This window comes from Pezoporus flaviventris, unplaced genomic scaffold, assembly GCF_033815535.1.
Source record: "Pezoporus flaviventris isolate CSIRO_AGI_PZ_B2104156 unplaced genomic scaffold, CSIRO_AGI_Pfla_v1 ptg000022l, whole genome shotgun sequence".
In the NCBI taxonomy this organism is placed as follows: domain Eukaryota; kingdom Metazoa; phylum Chordata; class Aves; order Psittaciformes; family Psittacidae; genus Pezoporus; species Pezoporus flaviventris.
Window position 1 is genome coordinate 483,176 of NW_026892570.1, and position 12,620 is coordinate 495,795.

Below are 12,620 nucleotides of genomic sequence, written 5' to 3' on the forward strand. Positions count from 1 at the left end.
GCAAAGTTTAAATATGCAGCTTCAGGAACAAAGGAAGCCACTAAAAGGTAGATAAATCATCAGTTTTTATTCAAAAGAACCTTTTCACCTATTCAGTAGCATGAATCTTGCAAGACAAAACCAATGTTTTGAATTTTATAGTGCCTTTAGTCCAAGGTATTTTGCAAAAAAGTGAATAAATTAGTTTCCGCTCATGGTATGGTGCTTGTAAATGTTGGTGTTTCAGTTTAAAGGTGGAGTGAGTCAAGACAAAACAAAGAGCAATAGTTTCTCCAAAGTCTGACAGAGGTAGCCTGTATTAAGAGTCAGGAATAGTACCCAGATTATCACAAGACAAATGTCCTGACTACTGGTTTTGGGAAATGAAATCATGTAGAGATAAATCTGTGAAGAAGCTGGTCTACTGGCCATGGCAGAGAATGAAAAACCACCAGCTGACTGCAGACATTTCTGCATTGAGAGTAGAATAAAGGTAAACAGATGTTAACTTTATCAGTAAGCACACTTTGCTTATAGCTTGAACTAGGTCAGGTTTGTAACCATGAGTATAGTAATGCCAGTTCTTATTGAGGATGTAGCCTCTGTGTCAGTTTGAGACCCATAGAATGTGAATAAATGTGCCCGCTTACCTTGCAGAGCCCCTTAAAGGATGAATATATGGATGTTAATGGATTTCAGGTGCTTAGCTGAATGTGGAGCAATAAGTACTGTATGTTTGCCCAGAGTTATCTTACCTACTTTACTCAGGTGCCCATATAGCTTGACTCATATGATGCATTTCATATAATGCATATCAGACACAAATATTTACTTTCTCCCACCCGTGGCATTTTCCTAATGTACCTTTCTTAGGTTTAAATCTATACAGTTTTTAATATTCCAGAATAATCAAGTTTGCAATTTCACCTGGGGACACTATTTGCTACCCTGGTATTTTTTCTGACACTCAGTCTTCACATCTTAGAATCATAGGATCATAGAATAGTTAGGGTTGGAAAGGACCTTAAGATCATCTAGTTCCAACCCCCCTGCATGGGCAGGGACACCTCACACCAAACCGTATCACCCAAGGCCTCGTCCAACCTGGCCTTAAACACTGCCAGGGATGGAGCATTCACAACCTCCCTGGGCAACCCATTCCAGTGCCTCACCACCCTCACAGTAAAGAACTTCTTCCTTATATCCAATCTAAACTTCCCCTGTTTAAGTTTGAACCTGTTACCCCTTGTCCTGTCACTACAGTCCCTAATGAAGAGTCCCCCCCCAGCATCATTACAGGCCCTGTTCAGGTACTGGAAGACTGCAATGAGGTCTCCGTGCAGCCTTCTCTTCTCCAGGCTGAACAGCCCCAACTTTCTCAGCCTATCTCCATAAGGGAGGTGCTCCAGTCCCCTGATCATCCTCGTGGCCCTCCTCTGGACTTGTTCCAACACTTCCATGTCCTTTTTATGTTGAGGGCACCAGAACTGCACACAATACTGCAGGTGAGTTCTCACAAGAGCAGAGTAGAGGGGCAGGATCACCTCCTTTGACCTGCTGCTCACGCTCCTTTTGATGCAGCCCAGGATACGGTTGGCTTTCTGGGCTGTGAGTGCACACTGCCTGCTCATGTTCATTTTCTCATTGACCAACACCCCCAAGTCCTCTGCAGGGCTGCTCTGAATCTTTTCTTTGCCCAACCTGTAGCTGTGCCTGGGATTGCTCCCACCCAGGTGTAGGACCTTGCACATGCCATGGTTAAACTTCATGAGGTTGGCATCAGCCCACCTCACAAGTGTGTCGAGGTCCCTCTGGATGGCATTCCTTCCCTCCAGCATATCAACCAAACCACACAGCTTGGTGTCATCGGCATACTTGCTGAGGGTGCACTCAATCCCACTGTCCATGTCGGTGACAAAGATGTTGAACAAGACCGGTCCCAACACCGATCCCTGAGGGACACCACTTGTTACTGGTCTCCAGCTGGACATTGAGCCATTGACCGCAACTCTTTGTGTGAAGCCATTCAGCCAGCTCTTTATGCACCGAGTGGTCCATCCATCTTCTTCTATTTTCACATGTCATTCACTATACCTTATGCATTGCTCAACATAACTCCTTTTATTGCCTTCGGATTTATACCTCCAAAATGTCCTTTAATAGGACATTTCCTATTATGACTCCCCACCATGCTCTGAGTCATCACTTAGCCAAGCTCTCATGTAGAATTAGCTCCTGTAATCTTCACCTGTTGACCCCTAGGTTTTTTTTAGCACTAGCGTAAACTCCCACCTGCTTATTGATGTATTTTGGGCTATGGATTGCATGCAACACACTGAATGCAAATATATGAGAACTGTTCAAGGGAATCATAAAATGGTTTGGGTTTGAAGGCAACTCAAAGATCAGCCAGCTCCAACACCACTGCCATGTACAGGGACAAATTCTGCTGGATCAAGTTGCTCAAAGCTCTGTCCAACCTGGCTTTGAACACCGCCAGGTTTGAGGCAGCCACGACTTCTCTGGGCGACCAGTGCATATGTCTCACCACTCTCATAGTAAAGAACTTCTTCCTAATATCTAATCTAAATCAACCCTCTTTCAGTTTAAATCCATTCCCCCTTGTCCTGTCACTACATGGCCTTGTGAAAAACCTCACTACAACTTTCTTGTAGCTACACTTTAGGCACTGGAAGCAGCTTTAAGGTCTCCCTAGAGCTTTTTCTTCTCCAGGCTGAACAAGCCCAACTGTCTCAGCCTGTCTTCATAGGAGAGATGCTCCAGCCCTTGGATCATCTTTTTGGTCCTCTCCTGGACTCGCTGTAACAGGTCAATATCCTTGATATGTTGAGAGCCCCAGAGCTGGATACAGTACTCCATGAGAGCAGAGTAGAGGGGCAGAATTACCTACCTTGACCTGCTGACCATGCTTCTTTTGATGCAGCCCAGCATACAGTTGCATTTCTGGGCTCCAAGCACAGTGAAGCTGGCTAATGTTGAGCTTCTCATCAACCAACACCCCCAAGTCCTTCTCCTCACGACTGCTCTCATCAATTCTCTGTCCAGCCTGAAAGGAAAGACAGAACAGGTCCATTCCAGTCTCCTTATGTGACACCCAAATCCAAGTGTTTTGCTTCTTTTCACTGGTTCATAACATAATGAACTCTGCATTGCCACCTTTTACCCCTCCTCAATCCTGCCCAATGAACTCAGAGCATTTCTGCCTGCAGACTGTGTCTCCCACCATCCTAGTCGATGCATGTTTCTCTTTACTAGCTTTCACCAAATCCACTGAACTATTATCAGTAAACTACTAAAGAAACCTTCTTTCACACCACCGTATGGTTGCTGAACTGTTGTTCGGCCTGAACAGCTTTTAAACAGCTGTTTCAGACCATCCATCCAACACTTCTTTTATTTGCATATGTTGTGCTCAGATTGTAATGATTCATCCTGCTATTCCACCTGAGGAAGTATCTCCCCTGTATGCCCATAGTTGCTTAATCCATCAGGTATGGCCTGAGCCTCTCTAGAAGAAACCTGTGCTCAGTCTACCGGGCTCTCCTGCTGTGGTGGGATGATTTTCTTCTGTTGTCCTCACATGTCTGCCATTAACAGTGCAATGAAGGGGGAAGCACAGGGTGAAACATACTGCACCTCTTCCCTTTGAGCCCAGGGATGCTCTATACTGAGGTGTGGTGGTCCTCATGCCTCCTGAACCATGCAGGCTTTCTTTATGGCCACCTACGCTGTGCGATTGCCCTTTCTAGACCAGAGGGCAGGATACTTCCATTTAGGTTTGCCGCAGACACTAGTGATCATGATAGTCTGCTTGGAGTCAATCTGGATTAATAGTATTGCCAGTGACTTAAATGAATGAGGGGGTGATGGAAAGGCCTTCCTGTGAGACAGGAGGCTACAAGAGAACTGTGATTCCTACAACTCTTCTGAAAGGCTTTTAATGTCTACTTCACGGCCTCATTAAGCGAGCAATGTCAGAGCGTTAAAAGGAGCCCTCTGTGATTCTTGAACTGGATTGGTAATATATGTCACAGCAGATATATATATATATATATATATATATATATATATATATATATAAAAGCAAACAAGCACAGAAATGTGCTGTATGGTTGGACCCCAAAGGAAAGAGCTAGAACATTTCTTCTTTCACCCTTTACTCTGAATCCTTGCAATAATTAGCCAAAGTAAAATGAATATTAGCTTATGCTTAACTGCCTTTCCCGCATGTTACTCTGCATTGACCCAGTAGTGCTAAACCAATTATTTTTTGAACTTTCTGGATTTAAATAATCCTCTGCTCTAAAACTCCCTCTACCCCTCAGCTATTTAACCACAGGCGGACTGCCCTAAATCCTTTTCTTATACTTTGTAGCTTTTTAAGCAAGCCCCCTCTTTAAGTAGACATAATCCCTTCTCTGTAGAAAACATGAAAGACCTTGAACAAATCAAGATTTCTCCATGGAGAATTCAGCTAATCCTGTGCTTAGCTCCTAACAAGGAAATCCATCTTGCCACCAAGCACCCCATTACTAGAACTAATGCCTGACTTGAATAACAAGCACATTATTGTGCTTTAATTGTAGCACTGCTCTGTCACATGGAGAACTAGGAGAAGAACGTGACTTGGCTTCTCCAGGAAGGACAGGTCATGCCTTTTTGTTGTTGTTGAGGTTGCTGTGATTTAAAAGCAGACTAAATTAACTATTAATATGGACTGCACATGCTTCAGATTAGATGAAACAGCTGCACTGTAGCTCTGTAGTACACTTTATTATAAAACAAGTGCTATTATACTGGATTACTGTTCTCCTTTTCTTTGTCATTTGACTGTTGAGAAATTCGCATGCTGGGGCTTAAAAAGGTATAATCATGCCCTTGCGGGGGAGGGAGGCACCAGCCATTTGGTCACAGAAAATTATGTTAGTTTTAAATCAGAGTAAAAGCAAACTAATCCACAATGCGGATGCGTGGTCAGCACATTTTCCTGGAAGGGCTGCCCACAGCACAGGCTGGTTACTGGCATGATGGTAGGAGGAAACAAAAACATTTTGTGGGAAAATTATGTTATATATCAAAGAGAAATAGAAGGTGCTGCTCTGGCTTTGAGGTAGCACTGTTAGCACTGATGTAAGCTGCTCACTTACCATACTACCATAACAAAATGGAAACAGGAAGAAGACCCCTGGTACAGATCCCAGGTACGAGGGGGTACAGCGATCTCACTGGTCACTGGTGTTGGGATAGTCACTGCAATTACTCCTTGGGTCCCGGTGGTCCCTGGCCACATCTAAATTGGAAATGAACAGAGCTGTGGGAAACAGGTTGTGTGCAACTCATTGTGTGCACTTACATGTGCATGCCTGGGGGGCACATAGCTTATTCGCTAGCTTGCACGGGTTTGGTGCGTGGTGTCCGTTGCATTCCATCAACATCTGTAGAAGCAGATAGGGAGCTGGGAACTGATGTGCAAAGAGTGAATAGCAAATATTCCTCATGACTGATATGCTCATGTAAAGCCATGTCTCTGATTAAGCCTATTAATCAGCTCCATCGCATGCAATTGCTGTATGCTCCTTCTGCTGGTTCAGAGTTTTGTGAAGCTCCTCTGGAAACCCTGATGTAGAGTAGGACTACAGGTGATTCTTCAACTTTTTCTGGATTAAGAAGAAGAAATCCAGTTGCAATATGTCTGGAGATACTCTTGGATTAAGCAAGGAAAGATCTTTGATTTTGCTTGGCAGAATGGAGGGAATTAGCTGTGAGAACTGTGACTCATTTCTGAGCTTGATAAAAGCATGCGTGTATTACTAGACAAGAGTGATTGTAACAAGACAAGAGGAAATGTGTCTTCCACTGTAATGAGAAATTAGGATGAAATACCTTTTTTATTCAGATATGCCTTATCATCATATGTGGAGAGCATAGGTTTCATGTTTAGTCTCTTGGTTTATAAGGTCCTTTTTAAAATAAAATTGTTTTCTTCTCTGTATCACACAACTTAGATGTGGCTGCTGCTGCAGTCATGTCTCTAGATCCTGAAAAATAACACTGAGGGATGGGTGGGATAGCAGAGTCAAGCAGCAGCATTACATGGATTTAATGTGACATTAAGCAAATATTGAGCAAGATTTTAATTACAGCAGTTATGGCAAATTTTCCTGCTCTGGGAGTTGTGAAAAATCCTCCTGTATTTAGTAACCTGAATACAAGTACCTCATTGCCTATTTTCTCCATCTGAGGCTGCAAGTAAATTGCAGACTACGAGAGATAATGGGTTGTAGTTTAAGGGGAGTTCCACTAGATGATGGTATAAATCTTCATTATGAACAAGAATTAAGTGGGCAGCTTAAACAGGAGTCCAGGAAAAGCAAAATGCCACACAACCAGAGGCAGTGACAGTCCCTATCTTCCCCTTGTTGCATTACAGTGAGACTCCCAATAATTGCATGGGCTGCACAAACACTGTCAGTGTCCAGTAGCATTGCAGCTGGCTGTGGCACCACACAGGCAAACTGTTTGGAGGGGTTGATTTACTGGAATTTGAAATCAAGTAAAAATTTTCTTCATTTATTTTGCAAATTAGACTGGGCTAACACTAATTTATTTTTAAATGATACTATAAATTAAAGTAATTGTGTAATTAGCAGCAAATTAATTACAGAGTAGAAGAACTAGTTGCATGACTCAAATAAAAAATTAAAGCTAAGTCTAACATTTCCCCAGCTGACAGATGTCAGGATGTTATTGGGGCACAAGTCTTAGTCTGTCTGCCCCAGAAGGAGAAAAGGTGCAGCTTTTTGAACAGATGGGTAGCATCTCCCATAGCTCACTCAGATTGGCACTGGAGGCCTCAAATGGGAGTTTCATGGAGATATTCTCCAGCAGGAGGAATATTCCCAGATGAGATCTGAATTAGGGGAAAGGGCATATGGGAAAGAAAATGCCATCAAGAAAATCCACTGGCGAGAACAACCTTTGAAATGTATTAGTAGCAGAGAAATGCTTGCCTTGGTCTCTGGGGAGAATATGAAAGATTCCAAGCCCCACTTTTGCCTGTGGGGCTGGTGCATCTCTTCTAGAACATGACTGCACCATCCAGCTTGAGAAATGTAAAACCTAGCTTCCATTTTCATTGGCATTTTATTGTACTGCCTCTGGTGGGATTTCATTTTCTTCAGAGCAGCCCATTGAGTGCTATGTTTTCCATTTGTGCCAAAACCAGTCTCGATACACACCAGTGTTCTGGCTGCTGGTGGATGGTGCTTGCACAGCACCACGGCTTTCTTTGTTTCTTATGCACATCTTCCCTGTCCCCAGAGTGAACAGGCTGTGGAAGAAGCTGTGAGGGGACGCAGCTGGCACAGGTGACCCCAACTGGATGAAGAGGTAGCCCATGCCGTAGAACATTGTGCTCAGCAAGAAAAGCTCAACGACAGGAGCAGTACTGGGGTGGACACACATTCAGGGTTATGGTGTTTGCCTTCCCATGTCAGTGCTAGTTGTGCTAAGGCCCTGCTGTCCAGGGAGCAGCTGGACATCTGCATGCCCATTGGAAATGGTTAATGAATTCCTTGCTTTGCTTTGCCTCTAAGTGCAGCTTTTGCTTCACCTGTTGAACTGTTTGTGTCTTCATTCATGAGTCTTCTCACCTTTCTTCTCTTTTGCTCCCACTCTGCAGGAGAGATGAGGGAGCAGCCTCTGGGGTGCTCGGCTGTTGGACAGAGCCAACCTGCTACATTCATGTAGTGGATTTATTATCCTCTATTTAACGAACTGCTAATTGCACAAGTATTTGCATTAATAGTATGAATAAATCCCAGAAAAACAAAACCACAAAGATGACAAAGAGTAAGTTACTGATGTAAAAGGGAAACAGGGCTCAAGAATATTGATCCACAATGCCCTGGTTTAACAAGTGTGAAGAGAATAGTCTGTGATTCTGCAGTTGCTCTGCTTTTTAAATCAGTATATTTCAAAAATAAATGGGAAATGCAGACTCTTGAATGCTAGGACTCGAAGTACTTGCTGCCACACACATTCTGCATAAGTATAAGCACTCACCTGTCCAAAGATGGAATTATACGTTCATAATATAGTCACTGAAAACATCGCTCTTCTAATAGGTATAGGTTTAAGGATCTTAAGGCAAAATATTGAAAATAAGAGTTGATTTTATAGACATACCTCACACACGCTTATGTTAGAGGATCTGGAAAAAAGAACCACAGTCAGGAAAGTTTTGACTCTGTGCCACACATCATCTGCTTAGCCTTTAATTTCAGCTAGAACTGCTTTTGAAAGTGGTGACCTTGATGATTCTTTTTACCCACACAGCTTTATAAAACTGTCTTTTTACATCCTGTAGGGCTGTAACTTCTAAGACCCCAAAGCCAGCCAGAATCAGGTGTCATTGTATATGAAGCTGCTTGTTGTACAGGGCTGATTGGTTATAAATTGGACATTGAGTAGGACAGGCCTCTGTAAGTCATCTGAGTCATTACGGTCAATTTGCATCCTTTCACAGATCTGCTCAGGAAAGCTGTGAATCTATAAGCCCAGCTCGATGAGCAGAGGTGTGTGGAGAGGCTGCAGAGAGGCATGAGCAAAACTAAGTGCTAAATTTGGGCTCCTTCTCTCTGGCAGTAGTGATTCAAAGCCTGAAGATATCATGGCCCTCCCTTGCTTTGTACAAAAACAGTTAGCTGTAGTAAAAGACTCTGGTTTCCAAAGGGAGCTAGGCTGAACTGTAGTTGTTGCTGTACTAATGCTGTATTGGACCTGAGCACCCTGGTAGGAGCAAATTCTGCTTCTGCAGAAAGCCTGTACTTGTGAGAACCACTGGAAGGAGTCACAGCTTGGTCCCTTTCCCTCTTCCTCTTTCCCCTTATGTACCAATTGATGACCCTTCACTGATGCCAAACTTAAGCTTTGAAAGGGTCACCATGAGCCTGGAGCCCCAGACAATCTCTCTAGCTGCTCCCTTTGAAAATCAGCTGTCCCACAACCGCTTTATTATTATTAGTATGAAACTGTACTTCTTTTACACACTGACCTGCTGATGGCTTCTCACTTGGATTTGTTGAACTTAGCAGTCACAAACTCTACTTCTGTGGTTTATATAATCGAGCCCCAGACCAGTGAGGGAAGCGGTCAGAGCCCTGTATGTAACATCGGGACCAGGCACTGCCAGACCAGGCAGCAGCACAAGTCACGTAAGGGTAAGTGCTAGGTCTTCTGCTGCAATGTTTCTGATGTGGCTTTAGCCATACTTCCTCTGTTGTTAAACCTGTGGAGAGAGATCATTTGACCTCAGTGGCATAAAAACAGAACTAAAAGCTTTTTTACACGTCTTTTGCCAACTAATGGATCTTTATTTCCCCATCCCCCAATAACAATAATCTAATATTCCCACAGAGGATGCATTATGGTAATTTTTGTGGTTTCCCCTTCCTCCATTTACTGTAGGATTTCAAAATCAGTGCCATGAGTTCACTGTACATGGAGTTTTAATGCTTAATAGTTCATAGTTTTTTACAAGCACAGGCAGCAGTCTAAAATAAAGAGAGAAGAAATCTTGTGACTTGACATCTGAAATATTCCCAGACTTCAAAGAAGTTTCAGCTGGCCAAGCAGCCTCATCTCAATGAAGCTCAGAAGGAGAGTGTTACAAAATCTGTGAGTGGATGAGTTCCCACCAGGGATAGAGCAATGGAGAGCATGAAAGAAAAGAAATCTCTCCTGGTGGAACTGAAGTGTCAAGGAGCTGGAGTCCTAAAGGGGCCAGTGTGGATTTCATAGAGTATGTATTTGGCCTCAGCCGAACTCTGAAATAATAAAGCAATAGCCAGAGTTGGGAAATAAGAAAGAATAACCTTTGAAGCTGCTGAGAATGTTTTTTTTTCCTTTTTTTTTAATTTTTTTTTTTTTTTTTAATGAGGGTGGGGGTAGAATCATTCATCAATTGCAAGTCATCCAAGAGCAGATTTCATTGTCTCTGCCTCATGAGAAGACAGCAACTGCCTTCTGGGCAGAAACAAAGTATATCTGAATGCCTGGTCCCACAGGGGAATCTGATAGTGCGGCACAAGCTGCGTGTGGGCTGGGTTTGGCAGAAATGTTAGTGGTAGTGCAACTTACCCTCATCCTCCCGGAGATGGCTGCCTTCCAGAGCACACATAGGCAGGGCAAGGGGCCATGCAGAAGAGTGGCAAATGACAGCTTTTTCTCTCTGTTGGAGGGCAAGGGAGGTGTGTTTCTGTATAACAGAGAGACGTGTAGCTGAATGCACTCTTTCAAATTCTTTGGCTTGTTAATGAAAATATCTAAACCATTTCAGCTTCTTACTGTGCAGTTGGACAGCTATGCTGCTTACTCTTTTCTGATAGAGATACTCTCTTAATTACACTACGGAGCCTCTTAAGTGAGCTGTTCTCAGTCCATGTTATAGAACAGGTTAACTGTACACCATTAAGTGTTTTCCCTGGAGAGGGAGTCCACAGAAAACCTTACCGAGGGACTCTTCCATATAAAGAAGCAATCAACTGAAACAAGCGAGTGATTGCAGAAGGCTGTTGGTAGTAGCTCTGGCAATGGTAGTCATAATAAGGGAAGGAAAAGCTGGTTAACTGTCTTCCAGGAGTGTGAAAAACTGAAGGCTGTCAAGGAAATTGGAAGTAAACAGGGACAACCACGGTTTCACTGTTTTGTAGTGTAACAGAAATGCCAGTAACTTGTGAGAACCTGAGAGCAGTAGATTATCTCGTCGTTGCAATTTCCTCTCAGGTTTGAGGTTTCTGTACATGTGCCTTTCCCTGGTGCTAGCACAGTAAACCCCTGTATACCAGCCTGATTAGAGCTGTAGCTGCCTTTCCACCTACTGCTTGATAGCTTGAGGTCATCTAGGACTCAGGGGTTCTGGGTTTATAAAGATCTTCAGTAAAGCAGCACATTGTAACATTAAGGGTGTTAAGACATCAGACCTGAGGAGGTATCCAGTCCTTTGAAATGATGTTACTCTTCAGTAACAACTATGGGATTTATGTATAATATATTTTATGGCATTTTCTACAGCTACAGATGATTGCTTTGTTTCTTTGCATAAATAACAAAGATCTCCAGTACACTTTTTTTCTTTCAAGCTGCAAGAATTGCAGAACATTCAACATTTCTGGGTAGGTATACTTGCTATAAGTATGTATTGTAGATTGGGAATAAGAAGGACTAACTTTTTATAGACCTCTCTCATTAAAAGTCACCTTCAGAAAACACTGCTGTACCTTGCTTATAATCAAATGACACCTCGTAACCACCTAACCATTTTTAATATCCCCTAGACTCTATTGCATTATGCCAAGGCTCAGACACTGTCTAGCTAGTCAAGGAAAAGAGTATACCGTCATATTTAAAAGCAGTTATTGGGACAGGTTTTACAGGCAGTGGGCTAAGACTATTCAGAAACAATTGGTTATGTGATAGTTTGAGGATTTGTCCCTGTCAAACAGTTAATATTGCTTTAATACATGAAGTAGGCTGTATAAGACAGCAATAATGAAAAATGTCAGGAAAGACAATATCAATTGTTATTCAACATCCACATCAAAGATTACTTTTTTGTCAGTAGCTTTCAGAAAATGTATTTTCCATCAGATCTGATTGCGTTCCTCTTTGAAGTGCTCCATCCTCCCGGTAGATTTAATGTGACATCTAGGCACTTTTTAGTCCCTGGGCCTCTGAGGCGATTCAAAGAGGCACAACAAGCCATCACAGGTTTATCCTCAAAGGCCGACACTGTCTGTCTGATTTATTGTAACTTTAAGAATCATCTCCAGCAAAGCATGAGCCTTTCTACCCATCTGCAGTCTCAGACTTTTATCAATTCATTTGTATGCAGCCTGTACATTCTGGAACTGAGAGCCCTATAGCCACTCATGGAAAATGCATTACCTGCTACTAATCCTTTTTTATCTTTAAAGTCTGTATTTTTTATGTATAAGTCATTTTGGGTTATCATAAAATATACATAATTCTAGCCCCCAAAAAGACAAAATGAAGAGAGAATATATAATAAGTTATGAGCTTGCCATGTCCTTATCACCAAGGATTCTAAATAAACAGCTCTCTCTATGTAAATACTGTGGGATATAAAACTGTGATTATTTTCAATAGGGAATGGGAATGCTTCCATTTTTGTTCCTTGTTTCAAAGTGAAACAGTGAGATAAATAATTTTAAATGTGCTCGGGAGCGCTTTTATTTTCTGCTTCATTGCTTTGGGGACCTGACAGTTGTAGGGGGTGCCTGTCAAACTTCTGTCATACGCTACAGACATCCAGAAGCACCTCATAGTTCCAGCATTTTGCTTCAAATTCATAGTCAACTACAAGTTAATGACAGCTGTTATTTGGGGATATTTCTGGTTAATGAGGATGCATTCAAAGCATTTCCTGCCATATTGTGAAAAATGGTGATATAGCTAGGAGGATGATACAGTTTTGGGAGCAGGACTTTCTCTGCAAGTTTGGAGTCTGCTTACTACAAGTTCACAGCATTGTTTTCTTAAAATACAGTGCTCTGTGAATAGTCCTGCCAATAACTTCACTAGATAGGTGAACCATGCAA